Raw genomic sequence first — 19472 nt, forward strand, 5'->3', positions numbered from 1 at the left:
CCTTAGTAAGCAGTGAGCTGACAGTAAGATCAAGGTCATAAAATTACAATTGCTTCTGAGATGATATTAAATTATTTATGAATGAACAATTCCTTGCAATTTAGGTTGCTAAACATTTATCTAAAATGTTTGGGAAAATAAAACTTTAATTCTTCACATTTTTTGCACATATATCGAAACTTTCAAGAATAGAATCACACAATGTCAATGTAATAGTTATATTGAGAATAATTTTTTAAAAGCCAAATTTTAGATAAACTGATAGAAATTAGAATGGACTATTATCAACCTTCTGAAAAAGAATTATATTCCAATTTTAGAAAAATATAAATATATACACAAAGGAAGAAGAGCAATTGTTATTCTGTAAACATTATATCAATCTATAGAACAAAAAGTAGATTCAAATCTTCCATCCAAACCATTTTTCTTCAGAGTATAAAGCATATTATATCCTTCTATATATAGAAGTCAGAGTATAGAGTACCTGTAAGTTTGTTTTCTAAAATAATAAACCATTGAATTCAACAAATATGAGATATCAGAATAAAACCTGAAGACTAGAAGACAAGTCCAGGTGATAAAAGCCCAGGTTTAGAACGTAAAAAATCTAAATATTTCACAAAGACAAAGCATACTGAGAATCAAGTTTTCTAAAGATAATATGTTTAATAGCTGATGATAGGGAAATGATGATATAATTATTGAAAATGTAAGGACTGGAGGTGAACATTTAGCAAAAGGGCTAAGAATGCCAATTTTACTGACTGTTAAAATAGAGAAGCAATGTGAGCAATATAAAATTGATATATGTGTCAAAAAGTTTATTACTTAAAAATATTAGTGTTTTACATGATATTTTGCTTATTTTTTAAGGAATTAATGGATGAATTGGAATTAATCTATAAATTCAAGGAAATCTCAACCAAAATACCAACAGTGGTGTGCATGCATGTGTGTGTGTAAACTGACAAGGTAAACCTAAATTTTCATGAAAATGAAAATAGCTAATTTATATTTTATTTATGTATAAATAAAACATAAATCTGTGTGTGTATGTATGTGTATACATATATATATATTTTTAGTGATGTTTCACATGTTTATCATCAAGTACTAAAATATTTATGTCCTTGGAAAAGGTCTGAAACATTTAAGTTGATGATATTTAGATGAGATTGGCATTCACAGTTAATACTGTAACAGGTTAAGGCTTATAGGGATGTTGGAAGGCAGTAAGTGCATTTTGCATGTGGGAAAAATGTGAATTTTGAGGGACAGAGAGCAAACTGTATTGAATTAAACAATCTCCCTCCAAAATTCACATCCACACAGAATCTCAGAATGTGACCTTATCTGGAAATAGGTGGTTTACAGATGTAATTATAACCAAGCAGGACCCTATGGGCTTTCCTGGTAAGACCCTCTCCAACACCATGTCCTCTGCCTGCCTCTTGTTTAGAAAAGCTGCGGTCTCCCAGGCCTCCCCTGAGTCACAGAAGCCTGGCTCAAGAATTAATTATTCGAAGGATGTGAACGTCTAGTGACAAAAAAACTAGTTTGGCCTGGAGAACTGGTTAACAATTCAAACAGTAATATGCCATGTGGCAGTCACGGAATCTTTCGTCCTCCCTGAAGTACACAAATAACAGTATATGATGCACATTACTGAGTTGTTTTACAGATACTAAAACCCCCACAAAATGGATGGAAGAAGTTAACCACATGATGACCATGAGCATCCCCTCTCTCACCTTGCCTTTAAAAATGCTTCCCTGAAACCCATCAGGGAGTTTGGGTTTTTTTTAGCATGAGCTGCCTAGACTCCTTGTTTGGTGCTTACAATAAACACTGCACTGTCTTTCACCACAACCGTGTCAGTAGATTGGCTTTACTAAAGCACATGAGTAAGCGGGCCCAAGTTTGGTTCGGTAACATAATTAGTTAGGATGAAGTCATACTGGATTTGAGAAGGACCTAAATCTAATGGTTGATGTCCTTATAAGAGGGTCATGTGAATATAGAGACACTCAGAGAGAAGAGATGGCTATGAAAACCAATCAGAAATTGAAGTGATGCAGTTACAAGCCAAGGAAAGCCTAAAATTGCTGGCAATCACCAAGAGCTAGGAGGAAGCAACAAAAATCTTTCTTAGATCCTTCAAAGAAAGCATGAGCCTGCTGACAGCTTGATTTTGAACTTCTAGCTGCCAGAAATGTGAGAAAATAAGTTTCTTTTATTTTAAGCCACTTAGTTTGTGGTACTTGGTTAAATAAGCCCCAGGACACTAATACACTGAGCTTAATACTTACAAGATTCTTCTCTATTTCAAAGGCTAAAGACTCGGGTCTCAGCTTCACTATGTTCCCAAGGAAATACACTTAGAAAGAGAGAAGGGGAAATGGTCTCTTTGCCTTAATAAATGGAGAAAATAATTTTTCAAATACTCCTAAAGTGGTTTTAAAATATTTGAAGATTTCAAAGAGCTTTGGTTATGTTGGTTATGTATAGTTATGTATTGTGCAGGAAATTTAAACGAAAAATTTGTAAAAATTTATGTTCTAAAAAACAAAAAATTAATGTTAATAGAAGGAGTGTTTATGCACGATTTTATATATTTCTCTACTTATGTAAATGTAAACAGTGCTGACAGTCATCATTTTGCATGATTAATATCAGACAACCAGATTGTCAAAAATAAGTGATTACTGAGTACTTATAACAAGTGTATAGCAGATAGCTTGATGGGTAGCTTAAGAAAAAAACATACAATTCACAGATTATATGTGTGAGTATCTTTATCCCCTTAGAGCCATTAGATTACAATTGGTAAACAGGTTTTCTCAGTTGTTATTTTGCACTGTGATTCTTGAAATAACATAAATTTTTTGACAGCTGATACATTTACAGGTGGACTCAGCAAGGTATATTGCATTTATTAGGCATCTATTATGTGGTATGCATGTTACTTAGTGTTTGATTCTTACAAAAACAGAAAAAGTAAGGTATCTCCATTTTGCTGATAAGACACTGAACCTTAGAGCAATTAATTAATGATGTCAAGTTCACCCAGTGGGTAAAAGTAAATGGAGGATCTAAGTCTCTCCAATCATATCGTTTTTCTCCAGTATATTATGCCATACTATACCCATGAATATTGAATTCCTGGCCCAGCTATTCTCCTCTATGACTATATAAATCAGGGCTTGCTAATCAAATGCACTGAGGTGGATTTTATTGGCTGAGGTGGATTTTATTGGCTCTATGTTGTTGACAACACAATTAGAGTTGAGCCATGCACTTTTCTTCCATCTACAGGCCAAATTCAGAAAGAAAAATAAATAATAAATTTAAGGAAAACATTTTAAAAAGATTTTATGATCCCAAATAACATATTTTATGTCTTTACTCCTACAAATACTTCCATTGCCATGGAAACCCACATAACCACAGGGACATCAAGCAAGATTTAGATTGAAATCAAGTCAATGTACTTGTCTTTCCCTTTGATATCTAGAGATTAACACTTTATCAATATATTTGTCTTTATGATTCAAAGATCACAAATTACCAAATGTTACATATCCCTAAGGAGCATCACATCAAAGGATGATATTAAATAACAGAAGATTTCTAAAACATTATTTGGAGCAACTAGAAAAAAGGGAAACCACAGGAATGCCACTATGTAAACGTATGGCCACTTAAAGCAATCTAATGCTTTTATGCATTAAAGGGAAAGATTCAAACCTAACCTCTGATATTCTTCTAACCTTTGATATTCTTCATTTTCCCTGTTCTAGATAAAAATTTCTTTCTTTTTTTTTTTTTACCTTTCTGGATTTTCGTCATTTACTTCAAAAGAAAATAATTTGTGACTGGTCAAAACGCAAAAGGAATTGAAAGGAGGGGCTCCTAAAAGTTTGCAGAAGATCAGCTTCTCTGAATCTTAGGCCAGTACAATTATCTAGTAAATTGTCTTTCAAGTTTACTTTGAACAGAGATGATTAACCTCTGTGAGATTAATCTGGTAAAAAATAATAGATCAATTCAGGTACTTCAGTTAATATAGACTTTGTTCCTCTTCCCAGGCTAAATGATGGTCTATTTTTGGAGCCAAAGTATTACCAGTTTTCACTACTTAGCCTTATCATACATTAACAAATAGAATGATACAATTACAACTAAAAGATTGAATTTATTGTTGAAACATAATTAAAGACAAAAACTTCTTCCAACCCAGAAATCCTCTCCACAACGGTAGTAGAGAAAGACAACACTTTTATTATTGAACAAACTGCTGGGAGGGGAAATTTCCCCCCTACACATCTTGGGTTCTTGTGGCTGGACTAATAACAAAGTTTACACAAGACAGATTAATAGAAGAAAAGACAAAAATGTTTAATTTGTGTGCATGGAGGTCTCATTTTTATTAGACTTAAGCAGTGACCAAAAGGGGAAGGGTTTTTGTGATTGACATATATACACTAATATGTATAAAATGGATAACTAATAAGAACCTGCTGTATAAAAAAATAAATAAAATAAAATTCAAAAGTTCAAAAATAAAGAAAAAAATGGGAAGATTTTATACTTTTTAGACAAAGAAACAATAACTGTGTGAGGAATTGACAGGTTGAAGAAACTTTGGTTTTGGGTGCTTTATTAGTGAAGAATCTAAACAGAGTTTGGGCTTGGGACAGTAAATTAAAGAAGAATCAAGGTTTGTTAATAGAGGCTTCTAGGCCCTGAATTCCTTGTTCTCTGGTGATAAGGGTGTCCTTCTACTCCAGATGCAGGGAGGGCACCTTTCACATTAGAAATTTACTTTTTGCTTTCAGAGGGACAGAGGAGGGTCAGAGTTTCCTTCTTGCATGGGCTGCTTCTCAAGCAACTTCAATTCAAAGTAATCAACAGGCCATTGTGACATATTTTGGGGTTGTCCCCCTGAGCCCTAACAAAGCATTAGACCAGAATGTGATGTGTTTTACAGGCAAATTGCCAAGAGATTGCAAAGACAGAAAGAAATCTCACCCATTATAGAGTCAAGCAGATATAATGCATTACATACACGTTCTCAAGATAAATAACCTGTCCTCAAGTCAGAGGTATTGACACTACTACTGCTCACACACAGTGCATCCCAACTTCACCTGGTAGTTGGGGTGACCATCTGTGTTAGCTAAGTAGCTTTGTACACACACAAACACAAACACACACACACATTTCAAAGAGGGAAGAACTTACAATTTCAAGTTTTCTAAGGTAAATTATCTAAGAAAAAGGAGGGAAGGAACTCTTTCAGCATAGATAATTAAGTCTCTTATTTTTAATTTATTTTGCCTTTAATGATTTTACCATTTCTAAGAAATCTAACATTTTGTGTCTCTGCTATAGTTTTCTGTTACATATCAGAGAAAATTCAGATTTAATTAATTTTATAGAAAAGGCACTCTATTTTTTAAAAGCTATCATGTTAACACCTAGCAAAATATAAAGTATACACTTTTAAATGAGTTTACTATCACATAATAACAGGATAACATAAAGAGATTGTTAAAGTTCTTTTATCAAAAACTTTCTTCCCAAATATCATTAGCAAACTCTACTTTGAGGTGCATCTGTCCAATATAATTAAAAGATAAATGGTGTAATTTCCAGAAATAGATATATTTTCTATAACATCAACAGACACTGATGATAGTTTTAGTCTGATATAGCAGAAATTTGGATTTCCCATTGAACTGTAACCTAGATCTATCAGTCTCTCTGGGTTTTTTCCTAACAAAAACTGTAGTAATAAGGCTTACTACTTTGTTATCATCAGAATTACATATGATAAGCACCATCTAATGAGGGCTTGCTATGTAACAGATGCCTCCCAGGTAAGAGACAGACAGCTGGCAACAAAAGAAGTCTCTCTCTTCTTGAAGCTCACATTACTGTTAGATAGACCATACACTTATTAACAATTCCATATATCATAATTTTATGTGGTGATAAATGACATTAAGAAAAATAGCAGAGAAATGAGATCCAGTATGAAGGGATGCTAATTTAGGTAATGGAGCCAGGGAATTCTTACTGAGAAGATAGCATATAACACAGATGCAAATGAAGTCAGAGAACCAGCCACATGAATACATGATTGGAGGCGTGAAGAGGAAGTGCAGAGGCTTTAAAACGGGTGTACTTGAAATGTTAATGCAGTCCATTTAGAGAAGAGTAAGAGATGAAACTGGAGAATTAACTGCAGGCCAAATTATATAGACTTTTATATGATTTTATTAAAATTGTGATTTTATTCTAAGTGTGATGAGAAGTCACCGGAGGATTTTGAACTTAAGAGTTTACATGATATAACTAATATTTCATAAGGATGACACAGTTTACCTTATGAAAAGTAGACTGAAATTGGGCAGGGAAATTAATGGAGACTATCATTACATCCCAGCGAGATGTAAAGGTGGGAATAGGAACTGTGGCACAATTGGTGGGTATAGGAAATTATTTTGTGGTTTAGGCCAAATGTATTTTTCAATGAATGAAATAAGGCACATGAAAGAAAAACAAAATTTAATGAAGACTTTCTGGATTTCTGCCTGAACAAATAAATGCATTTTAGAGCCATTTATTGAGTTATGGATGTAGCACAAGCAGCAGGTTTGGGGTAAAAGCCTATAGTTGAACTTTTGTCACGCTAATATGAAATCTCTGCTAGATTGGTCAATTAAGTTAGAATTATTATAATTTAACCTAGATAATTTCATATGACTTAGAAATATAATTTTCCTAACCTGAAGAATTATGAGAGGTTATTTCATCTCCTTTCTTTATCTTCAAAATGAGTAAAAATACTTCTAAGTGCTAAGTAACTCTTCAGAGTCATACACCTACTTAGCGACAAACAATATCTCCTAATACTAGAATGCTTCTTACAATATATAATATCTACTTTCTTTGTTGGAGAAACATCAAAAATGATAAGTGAGAGAGAAACTGAGGACAAAATTCATTGCTGATGTATACAATCGCTGGATTAGAAGTTTTCACTTTTCTTTTCATTTAGAACATGTTCTAAAACACCCAAGGCAAGACAATAGTATAATTAACTTTTATATTAATTTCCCAGCTTCGGCAATTATTTCAAGTTTTATTGCTAAAATTTTCTGATTGCTAAGTGGCTCAGTAAATACTATCTCTCATAATTTAAATGTCGTAAGAATAGTGCTTATTACTTCACATTTATTTAAAATATTTATGTATGAGAAACCGACTTTCCCTAGGTCATAGAATTAACTGGTTTACTCAATCTCTAGCACATATCTGGTGTCAAAAAACAACTTTCCTTCTGTTACATTATGATACAATGTGTCTGGAAAATACCTAGATATTGTGTGTGTGTGATTACAGACAGAGAGAGGAAGAAGTGGAGGAGCAGGAGAAGGAAGAAGGATGAGGAGACGGAGGAGGAGAAAGATAAGGATGAAAAATGAGTTTTAAAACTTTTATAAAGATTATATATTTGACATTATTTTTTAATTTGAAAAATGTGTCTTCGAATTTGTCCATATATAAAATAATCTATGAAAAATAAATATAAAATATTTAATTAAATTTCTAAATAGTGTTTTGGGAATGGGCAAGTACCATTTTGAATTTATCTTAAAAAAAGGAAAAACATTAATATCAGAACAGGAACATAGAGCTACATTGAAAATAACTGTCTGTGGGTACTTATTCATTATTAAGTTTGAAAATTAGTGTAAGCATGCTTAAAGAATGTTTAACCAAGGATGTAACTGGCCTAAGGAATCAGTCAATTTAGTTTAAGTATTTTAGTTGAAAAGAGACTTTTAACACCCAAAGTACATAACTGAACATATAATCCCATGTAAAATATGACTGGATTTAATATTTTAAAAAATAATTTAATAAAATTAAACTAAGAAGAGAAATACATCTGAGTAAATACAGCAAAATAATTTTCAATACACCTTCTTGATAAAAAAAAGCTAATGTTAAATTATGGTTGTAAACAACTTTGGATTGGGAAACATTTATTAAAATTGATAACAAATTTAGACATAGTTACTGAAATAAATTAAGAAGATTTTTCATTTTAGACTCATTTAGAATTCATATTATTTATTATTTGTGGGTTTTTGGTGTTTTTTTTTTTTTTTGTGGTATGCGGGCCTCTCACTGTTGTGGCATCTCCCATTGCGGAGCACAGGCTCCGGACACGCAGGCTCAGCGGCCATGGCTCACGGGCTTAGTTGCTCCGCGGCATGTGGGATCTTCCCGGACCGGGGCACGAACCCGCGTCCCCTGCATCGGCAGGCGGATTCTCAACCACTGCGCCACCAGGGAAGCCCTATTATTTAATATAGAGACAATGTTTCCTTATTATCTACTGATTATATAAAGTGGTTTTACACAATATCACACCTATGTACATATAAAGATTAAAAAAAAGTAATTTTGGGTTCTCAGTAAATGACACAAAACTTCACCTTCCACCTTAAAAAAGTTCTGTTAAGTGGGAACATATAAGATATTTTTGAAAATTTTGGAATCACCTTATTTTCATGTATTCCCTTATTTCCATTTTCATATTGGCCTTCACATTATAGGGATATAATGAACATATTATTAGAAAAAAATTCACAGCTTATATAGAAAGCACCTACGTTTCTAAGCACAAAGTGGAACATGAAATTTAATTTCATATTGTTAAAGTAAAAATGGATTAATTATAGGCTTCTATTTCTTATTTGCAAAGTTCTTGAGGAAACAGTAGTCATGAAAGTGCTATTAATAATTCCTAAAAAGAATGATATATTATTACGTCAAAGTCTAGATTTAAAAAATACATGCTCTGTATGAACCGATAGAAACTAAACTTTCTCCATCTTGAGAATTTCTTTAACTGGTTATCGAAATGGACATCATCACCAGACAAGATGACAGACTTTTTGCATGCTGCTATGGGCTGAATGTTTGTGTCCCCTGCTAAATATGCTGAAGTTCCAATATCCAATGTGAGCCTTTGGGAGGTAATTAGGTCATGAAGGTAGGGCCCTGGTCTGATGGGATTAATGCTCTTATAAGAAGAGACATCAAAAAACTAGATCTCTCTCTCTCTCTCTCTCTCTCTCTCTCTCTCTCTCTCTCTCTCTCTCTCTCTCTCTCTCTCTCTCTCTCTCCCTCCCTCCCTCCCTCCCTCCCTCCCTCCCTCCCTCCCTCCCCCCCCTCCTCTCTGTCAGATGAGGACACAGTGAGAGGGCGACCATGTGCAAAACAGGAAGAGGGCTCTCCTCAGAAACTTTCCATGCTGGCACCTTGATCTCAGACTACCAGCCTCCAAAACTGTGAGAAAATAATTTTCTGTTGTTTAAACCAACCAATCTATGGTGTTTTGTTATGGCAACTCAAGCTGACAGATGCTACCACCATCATGCTGTGGTTTCACCAGTTCTGCCTTTGTCTCTGACAAATTTTGACAAAGGGAAGCTCTGTGCCTTTTTATTCTAAACTTTTCAATGGAAGTGGGAAGAAAAATAAGATATGCAGATATATAATGGGTTTTGCTATCTCAATCTTTCCTCTTTCTTCTACATTCTAAACATGCTTTTATTTTTTATATTGAATGATTCAACATTTTTCATTAAATTGTTTCCAATTTTATATTTAAAATATAATTGATTTAATATGCCCAGATAGTACCATAAAAACTTCAATTTATTAGGTTCCAATTATGTGCCAAGAACCAATAATGGAAAATACAAGATACAGAACCAATAACATTTAATCTTCACATGCGTCCTAAGACATAGGCATAATCAATCTTGTTTTCTGATTATAAAAATTAAATCTTAACAAAGTTAAGCAAATTTTCAATGTCATGTGACTAGTTAGCAGTAATGCTGAGATTTATTCTTTATTTTATTAGATTCTAAAGGTTTGCTAAAATTATTAAGAATGTAAGGATTCCTTCCTGGGGGGTGCTAGGGAATTAACCCATGTACCTATGCTAAGCTTCTTCAGAAACATAAAGCTCTTCCTGGTCTTTCCCCAAAGTTATAAATGGACCTCTTCATGGACATTTCCTGCCCTCTCTGCTTCTTTTTTCCTTGCATAAAAGTTGGAAACACTTTTCTTTAGCTTTGCTTCAATCTAAACTAAACATTTTGGGACTTTCAACACAATCATCACATTTTCATTTAGATTTTATTGCTATAAAGTATCTTTATCTCACCTTTTCAATGCAAGTATAATAAAAAGAATGGTTATGTTCAAGAATTCTGTTATCTCTTTATTCCCTGTATTCTCAATTTTCTTGGTATGTCTTCCTATTTATATTGTGTGTTTCATTATTGTTACTATGCCATTTTCAATGTTTAATAAACACAGTATTACATACAATTTAATAATATATGTATATATAAATGATGTTTAGTATGAAACATGATCTGACCAATTTAGTGGTATATATATTTTAATTCCTCATTGTCATTGGTTTTTTTGTATTTAAATTCAGAAATAAAAGTTCCTGGTACTTCAAGTAATCTTGTAGGTGAGCCTAAGAACTTCACAGAGAATATGGACATGAGTCATGATACATAAGCTGAGTAGCTGGGAAACTATCCCAACACAGTCCAGGTAGAAAAATAATTAGCTCTCTGCAGAAGGCAAATAAGAATGATAGGACACTCGTGGAAAACAGGAAGATAAGAGTAATGAAAATCTACAGAGTAAGATCAGTCTGCTTCCATAAGGGATTGCATTATTGTTCGCACAAATCCACTGCCTCTCCCTGGGTAATGATTATTCTTTTCTGGCCATCAACAAAGGTTTACTCATGTTACTTAATGGGGCCTAAGAAATGTGAAGGAAAATGAGATGTCTAACTTCTGATTAGTAGCTTTTAAAACACTGTTGTATAAAGGCTGATCCATAGCTTGGATCCTGGAGCGAAGGTGGCAATGCAGAGGAGATGGAGCTGACCTTTAAAAAACAAATAACATGAGATCAGGATAAAAATTCATATAAACCACTTAGATCTTGGCACCATTTTTAACTGCAGCATAAGCTAGATTTCTATGATTGAGAAGCCTTCTTACACTTGACTCCCAGAATTCTGGCAGTATGGCTTATGCTTTCCAGGAAGAAGGTTATAACACATTATGCTGGGGGAATCTGATTAGTCAAGCAAAAAAGACCTAAAGATTCTGCTGGTCAGGAGTATTCTAGCACATTGGAGTAGTTACCTGATGAACCTTAGTAGCTGAACCTGACACTCGTAACAGGAAATTCTACTCTTTCCACAGGAAAAGCATCAACTGAGATCTCAAATAATGTACATACATATAAATTTCCAACAATATAAGATTACTCAAATATGTGCACATAAACCTGGACACAGCCCTAATAAGTGTGATTCAACTAGAAACATTAGCTCTTTAGTGCCCTACTCTTAAGTAGGAACAGGCAAGCAAGAATAACAAGGACTTACAAAAAATTTCTTTAATGGAAACACAGAATCCAAAACAAACTCTTAGAAAGGAATTTGGTAGAAATTCAGACTAGTCTTTAAACAAAAATTTAAAAACTTAGTATCTTTAGAAGTAAAAGAAAAAATAGAGGATCCATGAATCTTGAACAGAATACTACAAAAAGGGAATATGCAAAGAATAGATGGAGTTCTTGAAAATTACGACAGAATTTCTGAAAAAGCATTAAAGTTACTAGAATACAGAGTTGGTGAAATAAAGAGAACTGAAAATTATAAGAGCCGGTTTAAATAAATTAGAAAAATCAATCCAGAGATCCAACATCTCAATAACAGGACCCTCAGAAAGAAAACAAAGTAAAAGGAAAGAAGGAAGTTGTCAAGGAAATAAGAGAAAACATTTTCAAAGAATTTAAGGACCTCAATTTCCAAATAGAAAGGGTTGACAGCACAAACACGATACAAAGTGAACCCAAAATAGTTCCATTTCTGGATTTTCTGTGGACTAGAAATATTCAAAGATTCTTGCTAGAAAGCACGAAAAGTTATGCTGAAGAAAGCAAAATATTAAAATGATTAAAAGAGATTGAAAGGAAATAAGGACAATCATTTCTGAAGTAAACAAAAATTGTGATAATGAACATTGGGAAGTGAGAACTGAAGACACTGCATAGTCTCTGGTTATCTATATGCATTATTTTATCTTAGAGTTTTGGTTCATGGGTGGATAATGGAAGAAAATTCTTGAACTCACAACGGGTAGAAAGCCTCATTGTAGATCATATTGGACAAGGTTAGGACTTAGAACGTTAGATGGAAAGGATGAAACAGAAAAAACACATTTAGAAGTGGTACTCAACAGAGTAACAGTAAACTGTCTGTAAACTGTCTCAAGTTTGGTTCTGGCTAGTAGCTAAAAATAGTAATCTATAAGAATTCATGGCAAATGGGTAGCTAATACATGAATTTCAGGTGTGAGCATACAGTATTCACTGAAAAAATTTGAAAGACTGCCATCTGGAAACAAGGAAGAGGGCCCTCATCAGACACCAAATCTGTTAGTGTTGTGATCATGGACTTTCCATTCTCCAGAACTATGGGAAATAAATTTCTGCTGTATATAAGCCACCCAGTCTATGGTCCTTTGTCAAAGCAGCCCAAACTGACTAAGGCAGATATGATTTGGCTGTCTGTGTCTGAGGACCAGTGCTGATAGAAGTTAAGCCCCTACTCTCCCATAAGAGACTGGAAAAAAGGAGCCGTATTCTTTTTGATGATTACATTTCAAAGAAATGTCTCCCAAGCCCTTGAGAAAGAGTCCTGGGTTGTAGAAGACACACACACATCTCAAAGGGACCAAGAAGGGATTTACAATTCCAAGTTTTCTGAAGTAAATACTCTAATAAAAGGGAGATGGGGGTGGTTCATTAGGTTTTGACTGGAATAAACAGTAAATTATTTTGGCAGTCTTGAGCTTTCTTAGGCAGAAAGTTAAGGGGGGACTAGGTTATCCCAGGGACATGTCTGTAGGCTGCTAGAAGCCATAACAGAGTTTGGTCAAGTCTCTTAGTGGAAATGGTTGGATAAAATCATTGGTGTTGAGAGATCTGAAATTCTCATGTGATTTCCATTCTCTGAGCTTTAATTTCCCAGGTCAAAATAAGGGTTGAGAACCAAATAATAAGCCTCTAGTTCTACCTTTAAGGAATTCATCATATCTTACAGTTTCAAGACCAGTTTCCTGAACGACAAACTCCGTTTTTAATTTTTTGGGAGGCTGATATAAAATAAAAATTGAATTCATAATGTTTACAGGTCTCGTATCAAATATATGGCACTGTTCAGGAAAGAAGCCAATGAACTGAAAAGGAGATGTTTATTCCAATAATTATAAGTATGCGAAACCACGTCCCCCTAAAACAGTTCCCCTGCAGAGTTTATGATTAATCTCTCTACCCAAAACTTTATTCATTTTCTTGTCTTGCTCCTGTTCCCCTCAGGATTGAGGACTATCAAAGAAAAGGGGGGATTAAAACCAAGCAGGACCCTGTGAGGCTCTCTGGGTACAGAAGTCCCTCCATGTTTCTTGTTGGTAGAAAAAAGGCTTTAGTTTCCTAGGCCTTACCCAAGTTCCAAACAGCAGACTTAAGCAGTTAATGATTAGACTCAATCATCAGTTTTTCCTGAAGGGATATAGATGACAATCTGATGCATACCTTCGAGTTGTGCTGCAAAAACTAAGAGCCCCCCACCCAGTGGAGGATGGTGACTACATGCAGACCACAAGCACTAGACCCAGACTGGTTGGAACCAGAAGGCTGATGACTGAGATTCCTGAAATATCACCCTGTTACCTCACCACCAACCAATCAGAAGAAGGTCCACGAGCTAATGAGGCATCCTATAACCCTCCCCTTAACACTGTCCTTTTTATTAAAAAATAAATATATTTATTTTTATTTATTTTTGTCTGCCTTGGGTCTTCGTTGCTACATGTGGGCTTTCTCTAGTTGCAGCGAGTGGGGGCTACTCTTCATTGCAGTGAGCAGGCTTCTCGTTGTGGTGGCTTCTCTTGTTGCAGAGCATGGGCTCTAGGTGAATGGGCTCAGTAGTTGTGGCTCGCGGGCTCTAGAGCGTGGGCTCAGTAGTTGTGGTGCACGGGCTTACTTGCTCTGTAGCATGTGGGATCTTCCCAGACCAGGCATCAAACCTGTGTCCCCTGCGTGGCAGGCGGATTCTTAACCACTGTGCCATGAGGGAAGTCCCCCTAACACTGTCTTTAAAAGCCCTTGCCAATAGGGAGTTCAGCTTTTCTGAGCATGAGCTGTCTTTCCTCCTTGCTTGTCACCCTGCAAATAAACCCCTACTTTGCTGCAAACACTTGTTTTCAGTCAGTTTGGCTTTCTGTTCTGTGGGCACACAAGTCTTTGCTCTATGACATATGTTGAACCCTCAAATCATATTAAGATTCCTTTTTCAGTGGAAGCAGTCGTCCCTCCACATTCTGACATGTGGTACAGTTCATTGATGGGGTGAGTTAATGATATTTCTGCATCCATACACTTCTTTCTTATAAACTTGTAGTCCACTACCCCACTCCCACTGTGACTCTGGTATTAACCATATGAGTTGGTTTGAGAAACCGGATATTAGCAAATGTGACAAAAACAGAAGGATGAAAAAGCCCTTGCTCATTTCTACCTGTTCTCCATGCTCCTCTGCATTTACCATGAAAACATGTCCAAACTAGTTTCTTAAATAAGAGGACCATGTGAGGCAGAAGTGAAGGGCCTTAATCAAGGTCACCTGTGATATTGAGATTTATAATGAGAAATATATCTTTGTCCCGTTTCTGACACAATGCTCCTAAAACCCATAGAATTTCCTAAGTGGTGAGACACATAAAACTGGCTTTTGTTACGTAAATAAGGTGACTTCCAGAAAGCACTTAAGGATGGGGGGTTAAAAAAATAAAAAGGATGGAGGTGGTTGCTTGGAGAGCCAACCATGTGATTAGAGGGTTGGAACTTTCAGTCCTACCCACTGATCTCTGGGGAGAGGAATAGGCTGGAGGCTGAATCAACTGCCAATGGCCAATGATATGATCAATCACACCTATGCAATGAAGGCTTCATTAAAAAAAAAAAAAGAAGGACTGGGTTCAAAGAGTTTTTGGGTTGGTGAATACATGGAGATTTCAGGAGAGTGGAGCATTTGGAAAGGGCATGGATGCTCTGCACCCTTTCCCCTTGCCTTGCCCTGTTCATCTCTTCCATCTGGCTGTTCCTGATAAACTGGCAGTCTAATAAGTAAAATGTTTCTATCTGAGTTCTGTGTATTGCTCTAGCAAATTAACTGAACCCAAGATGGGGGTTGCTGGAACCTCTGTTCTACAGCCGGTCAGTCAAAAGCACAGGTGATAACTTGGACTTACTATAGAAGTCTGAAATGGGAGAGGTGGAGGGTGGCAGTCTTGTAGGACTCAGCCCTTAACCTGTGGGATCAGATGTTGTTTCCAGGTAGATAGTGCCAGAATTGAGTTGTTTGGTGGAGTGGGAGAACCCAGTTGGATTTGGACTGCTATTTACTACCATCCTAAGCAGTCATCTCTCAGCCTACCTGCCAGCTGACTAAGACACAGGAACAAGTCCAAATTAGGCTAGGGCTAGTGTACAAAACTGTTCTTTGTGGTCCAACTGTAAAAGCAGCCGTAATAAGTGTAAAAAGCACACTGATATAAAATTTGAGATGTAATCCTGACAGCATATGCATAAATTTGTCTTCTCCCTAAGCTAGTCAAGAGCCTTAGCTTAAGTGATGTCAGGTAGGTTAGGGGCCATTTGCTTCATATACATTTTGAGTGCTAAAAACAACAATCTATCTATTTTTCCTTTTTTTAATCTGTTTCATTCTTCCCTTTCCTTTTCTTTCTTCTTCCCTTCCAATTAATAATTACTTAGCCTCCATAGCATAAAAAAAAAAATCCCTCCAAATTAGACCTTAAAATCATGGTTGGATTCAACTCTATAATGTACTTTACACAAATTGCTCCATGTTATTATGCTTAAACTTAAAAAAAAAAATTAGTGAATGCCCTTAAGTTAAATAGTGAAATATGTTTTCATCTATATATAAATACTTTAGATAAATTATTAGTACATTTTAAAATAACCAATCACTTATGGGAGACAATAATTAATACAGATAGTAAATGTATTTGGAGGTCATCTTCATTTAATTAAATAGTTACTGAATATACACAACCATTATTATATACTAAGCATGTTAAAAACCTACATTTTACTCTTCAATATGACAATGTATTTGAATAAGCAAGCAAGAATACAAGAAAGACTTTATTTAGGTCTTCATATTTTGGTTTACATTTTTGGGAAATAAGCCTAATTGGTATACTGAGAAAGAGGTGACTACCTATGTTTTTCTTATATTTCATTCCATAATCAAAAAGTATATTTAATGAAATAAAGAAAAAAATAAGGGTGGATTTTTTTTCTCATATTATTTTAAAAATCCCAGTTTTAAAAATCTATACTAGTTATTTTCTTTGGCCTTACAGAGAATATTTTAAGGTTATTTACACACACACATATACATAGGATATATATATATGTAATAACATTATATACATGTATCATATACTTTACTTGGGAAGAGGGTGCTATTATACATTATCATTTAACTGTAAATTAACAAAGTATTCTTGTCATGAAATTTTTTTTATCCTAAAATTTGTTATAAATACCACTAATATAAAAAATCCTTTTGAGGTAAACAGTAACTCCTCTCCCAATTACCACCCCTCCAGGTGCTATACACCTGCTACACAGAATGGTAGAAATAGAAAATGTTAAGTTTTAAATGATTTTGATCACTTGTTTTGGATTTACACTTTCCCTTATAATTTGAATAAAAATATACTGTGTAGAAATACATGAAATGTTATTTCTTAGGTTTCCTCTGAGGGTACAGAATCTGGAGATATATCTCTCATGAAATTTTGTTCTGAAAAGAAGTAATTTGCTAACTATATCCCCACTAGCCAAAGGACATATGAGGTTTCCTAAAGCACTTTTACTTCTGTTGGTTTAAAGAAAATACACAATAACTGTACTACAACAGGAACTGTGCTAGGTCCTGAAAATGTAGAGATGAAATATGCAAAACATTCTCCCTGTAGGAGGTCACAGCCTAGGGAGGAAGAGAGACAAGCAGTCATAGTTATAACGGATGAAAATACATATTATATTTGAAAAACTCAACATACTCTACAGGAACTCTTCCCACCAAGAGAGAATTTACTAAAGCAATCAGTCACTTGGAATTGAGAGAGATAAAAGGCAAGGCAACATGCAAGCCTGCTTCATTCCCCAAGATGTGAAATGAATGCGGGCCCAGACTTAATGTGAATTTTGAGAAGGATAATGACCTAAAACTTTGTCAAAGGGTCATTACTTCATATTATTTTTATGTGATTAGTTTTACTTATCCACAGAGAGTGCAAAGAACTATAATATAAAGTGTGCAGAAGTAGAATTCTGTTGTAAATATCTTTAGTAGCTATCCTGTGTCAGCCAAATAGAGATGCAACACAAATAATAATAAAACAATTTATAAAATTTATGTAGAAATAATGTCATTTGGTGGCTTAGTGATATTACTCAGAACTGTTTCATGGAATCTTCCAGCTGGAAGAGGAAGAACCACCATTGAATTTAACCACTTCATACATTACAGATTTAAAAAACAGACTTGAGAAATTAATAATTTGCCCAAGGTCAAGCAATGAGTCTTCTTGGTTCTCAGTTAAATATGTCCATTTTAAGACTCTAATGGAAGCTCAGAGGTAAAAGAGAAGTAATTCTATTGCATCCGGAGAAAAAAAGGAAGCAAATATTTTTCAGAAGTCTTATTTGGCCTGTAATTTTACTGCCTTCTCCATTATGTTTAAGAGAATCTAAGCAGTGAGTTCTGAACACAAAAATAGAATGTCTATGGTTTTATTCATATTTAGGAGCAGTAGTTTGAAGGAAGTGAAGCTGCAGTACTTTTCCACGTTACTTAGCAACTGGTATGAGTCAAGAAAAATCACTGAAACTCACAGGCACTGGTGGGAGCATGACAAATGACATCTGAAAACAATATCCTATGGGTCTATCTACCTGTCTACTATCAATATGCTATTAAGAAATAAGGGTCATTCCTACATTAATGATGTAAATTCAGTTTTAAAGACCGTGCAGGGAGGTAACCACAGCACCTGGCACAGTGCCTATCAGATAGATTCTCCAGTCAGATTTATTGAACTGAATTATTAGGCAAATATTTCTGGCCTGAACAACCGATTCAGTTTATAGAAGGTAAGTTTGCACCTTTGCATTGACAACTGGGGGAAATTTATTAATAGTATGTTTATGGTTTGCCAAAATGAAAAATAGGAAATATTTTTAGATATTTAAAATGTCACTAAAAATCCCCATATCTGAATATGCACAACTAAAATACAGAAGACATTTAGGTAAGAAGAAATAAAGGCTAAAAATGAGACACTGTATAAAAAAAATTAAAGAAGCTCTAAGAGAATAATAATATATAAGTTACTTGATATTTAGAAAAGTATTTTGCTTTCAAAAGTAAGAAATGTTCTCTAAAATCACAGAGGAAGACATTATTTCCAAATAGAACACTACAATATTTAAAATTTGAGAACAACACAGATTACATGGAAAAAAATGCATACTGTGAAACATTTTTAAAATACTAGAAAGAATGTTTTAGCAAAGTTTGTAGGAACCCAAAATATACTGAAATTTCTTTATATTGTCATATATAGAATTTACCTGAAAAAAATAAATTATAAAAAATTAAAGGATATTACTTCAGTGACTGAGATGTACAAGCATTTTAAATCAATACAATCTGTCAATAACTTGAACTAAGCTTTTTCTTTCTCCAAATGTAAAGCAGATTGGCCTGTCCAAAATCAGTCTCTGAGCTATCCATACCCCTCCTGCATCACTGCCTTCACCTTAATGTAGGCCCCATCATTTCTTACCTGAACTACAAAAATAGCCTTCTAGTGACATCATTACTGCTTCCCCAAATATCCTTCAGAAATGTCCAGAAAGAGTCAGAGTGATGTTTATAAAACATATCATATTATTAGGTCAATCATTTCCTTTCAATTGTTTCAAATGTCCTGTATAGCTCTCTAAATTCATCTCATAAACCACTTACTAAGCTTAGCTATTCAGCCCTTTTTTTCAGTTCCTGTTCTAGAATCCCTCAGGATCTGGCTGTAGGTTTAAAATTACCTTTCACTATTATTTTTAATTTCTTTCAACATGTGATTGCAGGTCTTCCCTACATAAACAGGCTCGCTTTACCTCAGGGCCTATTTTATTTGCTGTTCTTTCCGTCTGGTAAATTTCTCCCTACA

This window comes from Kogia breviceps, chromosome 16 (assembly GCF_026419965.1).
Source record: "Kogia breviceps isolate mKogBre1 chromosome 16, mKogBre1 haplotype 1, whole genome shotgun sequence".
NCBI classification, from domain to species: Eukaryota; Metazoa; Chordata; class Mammalia; order Artiodactyla; family Physeteridae; genus Kogia; species Kogia breviceps.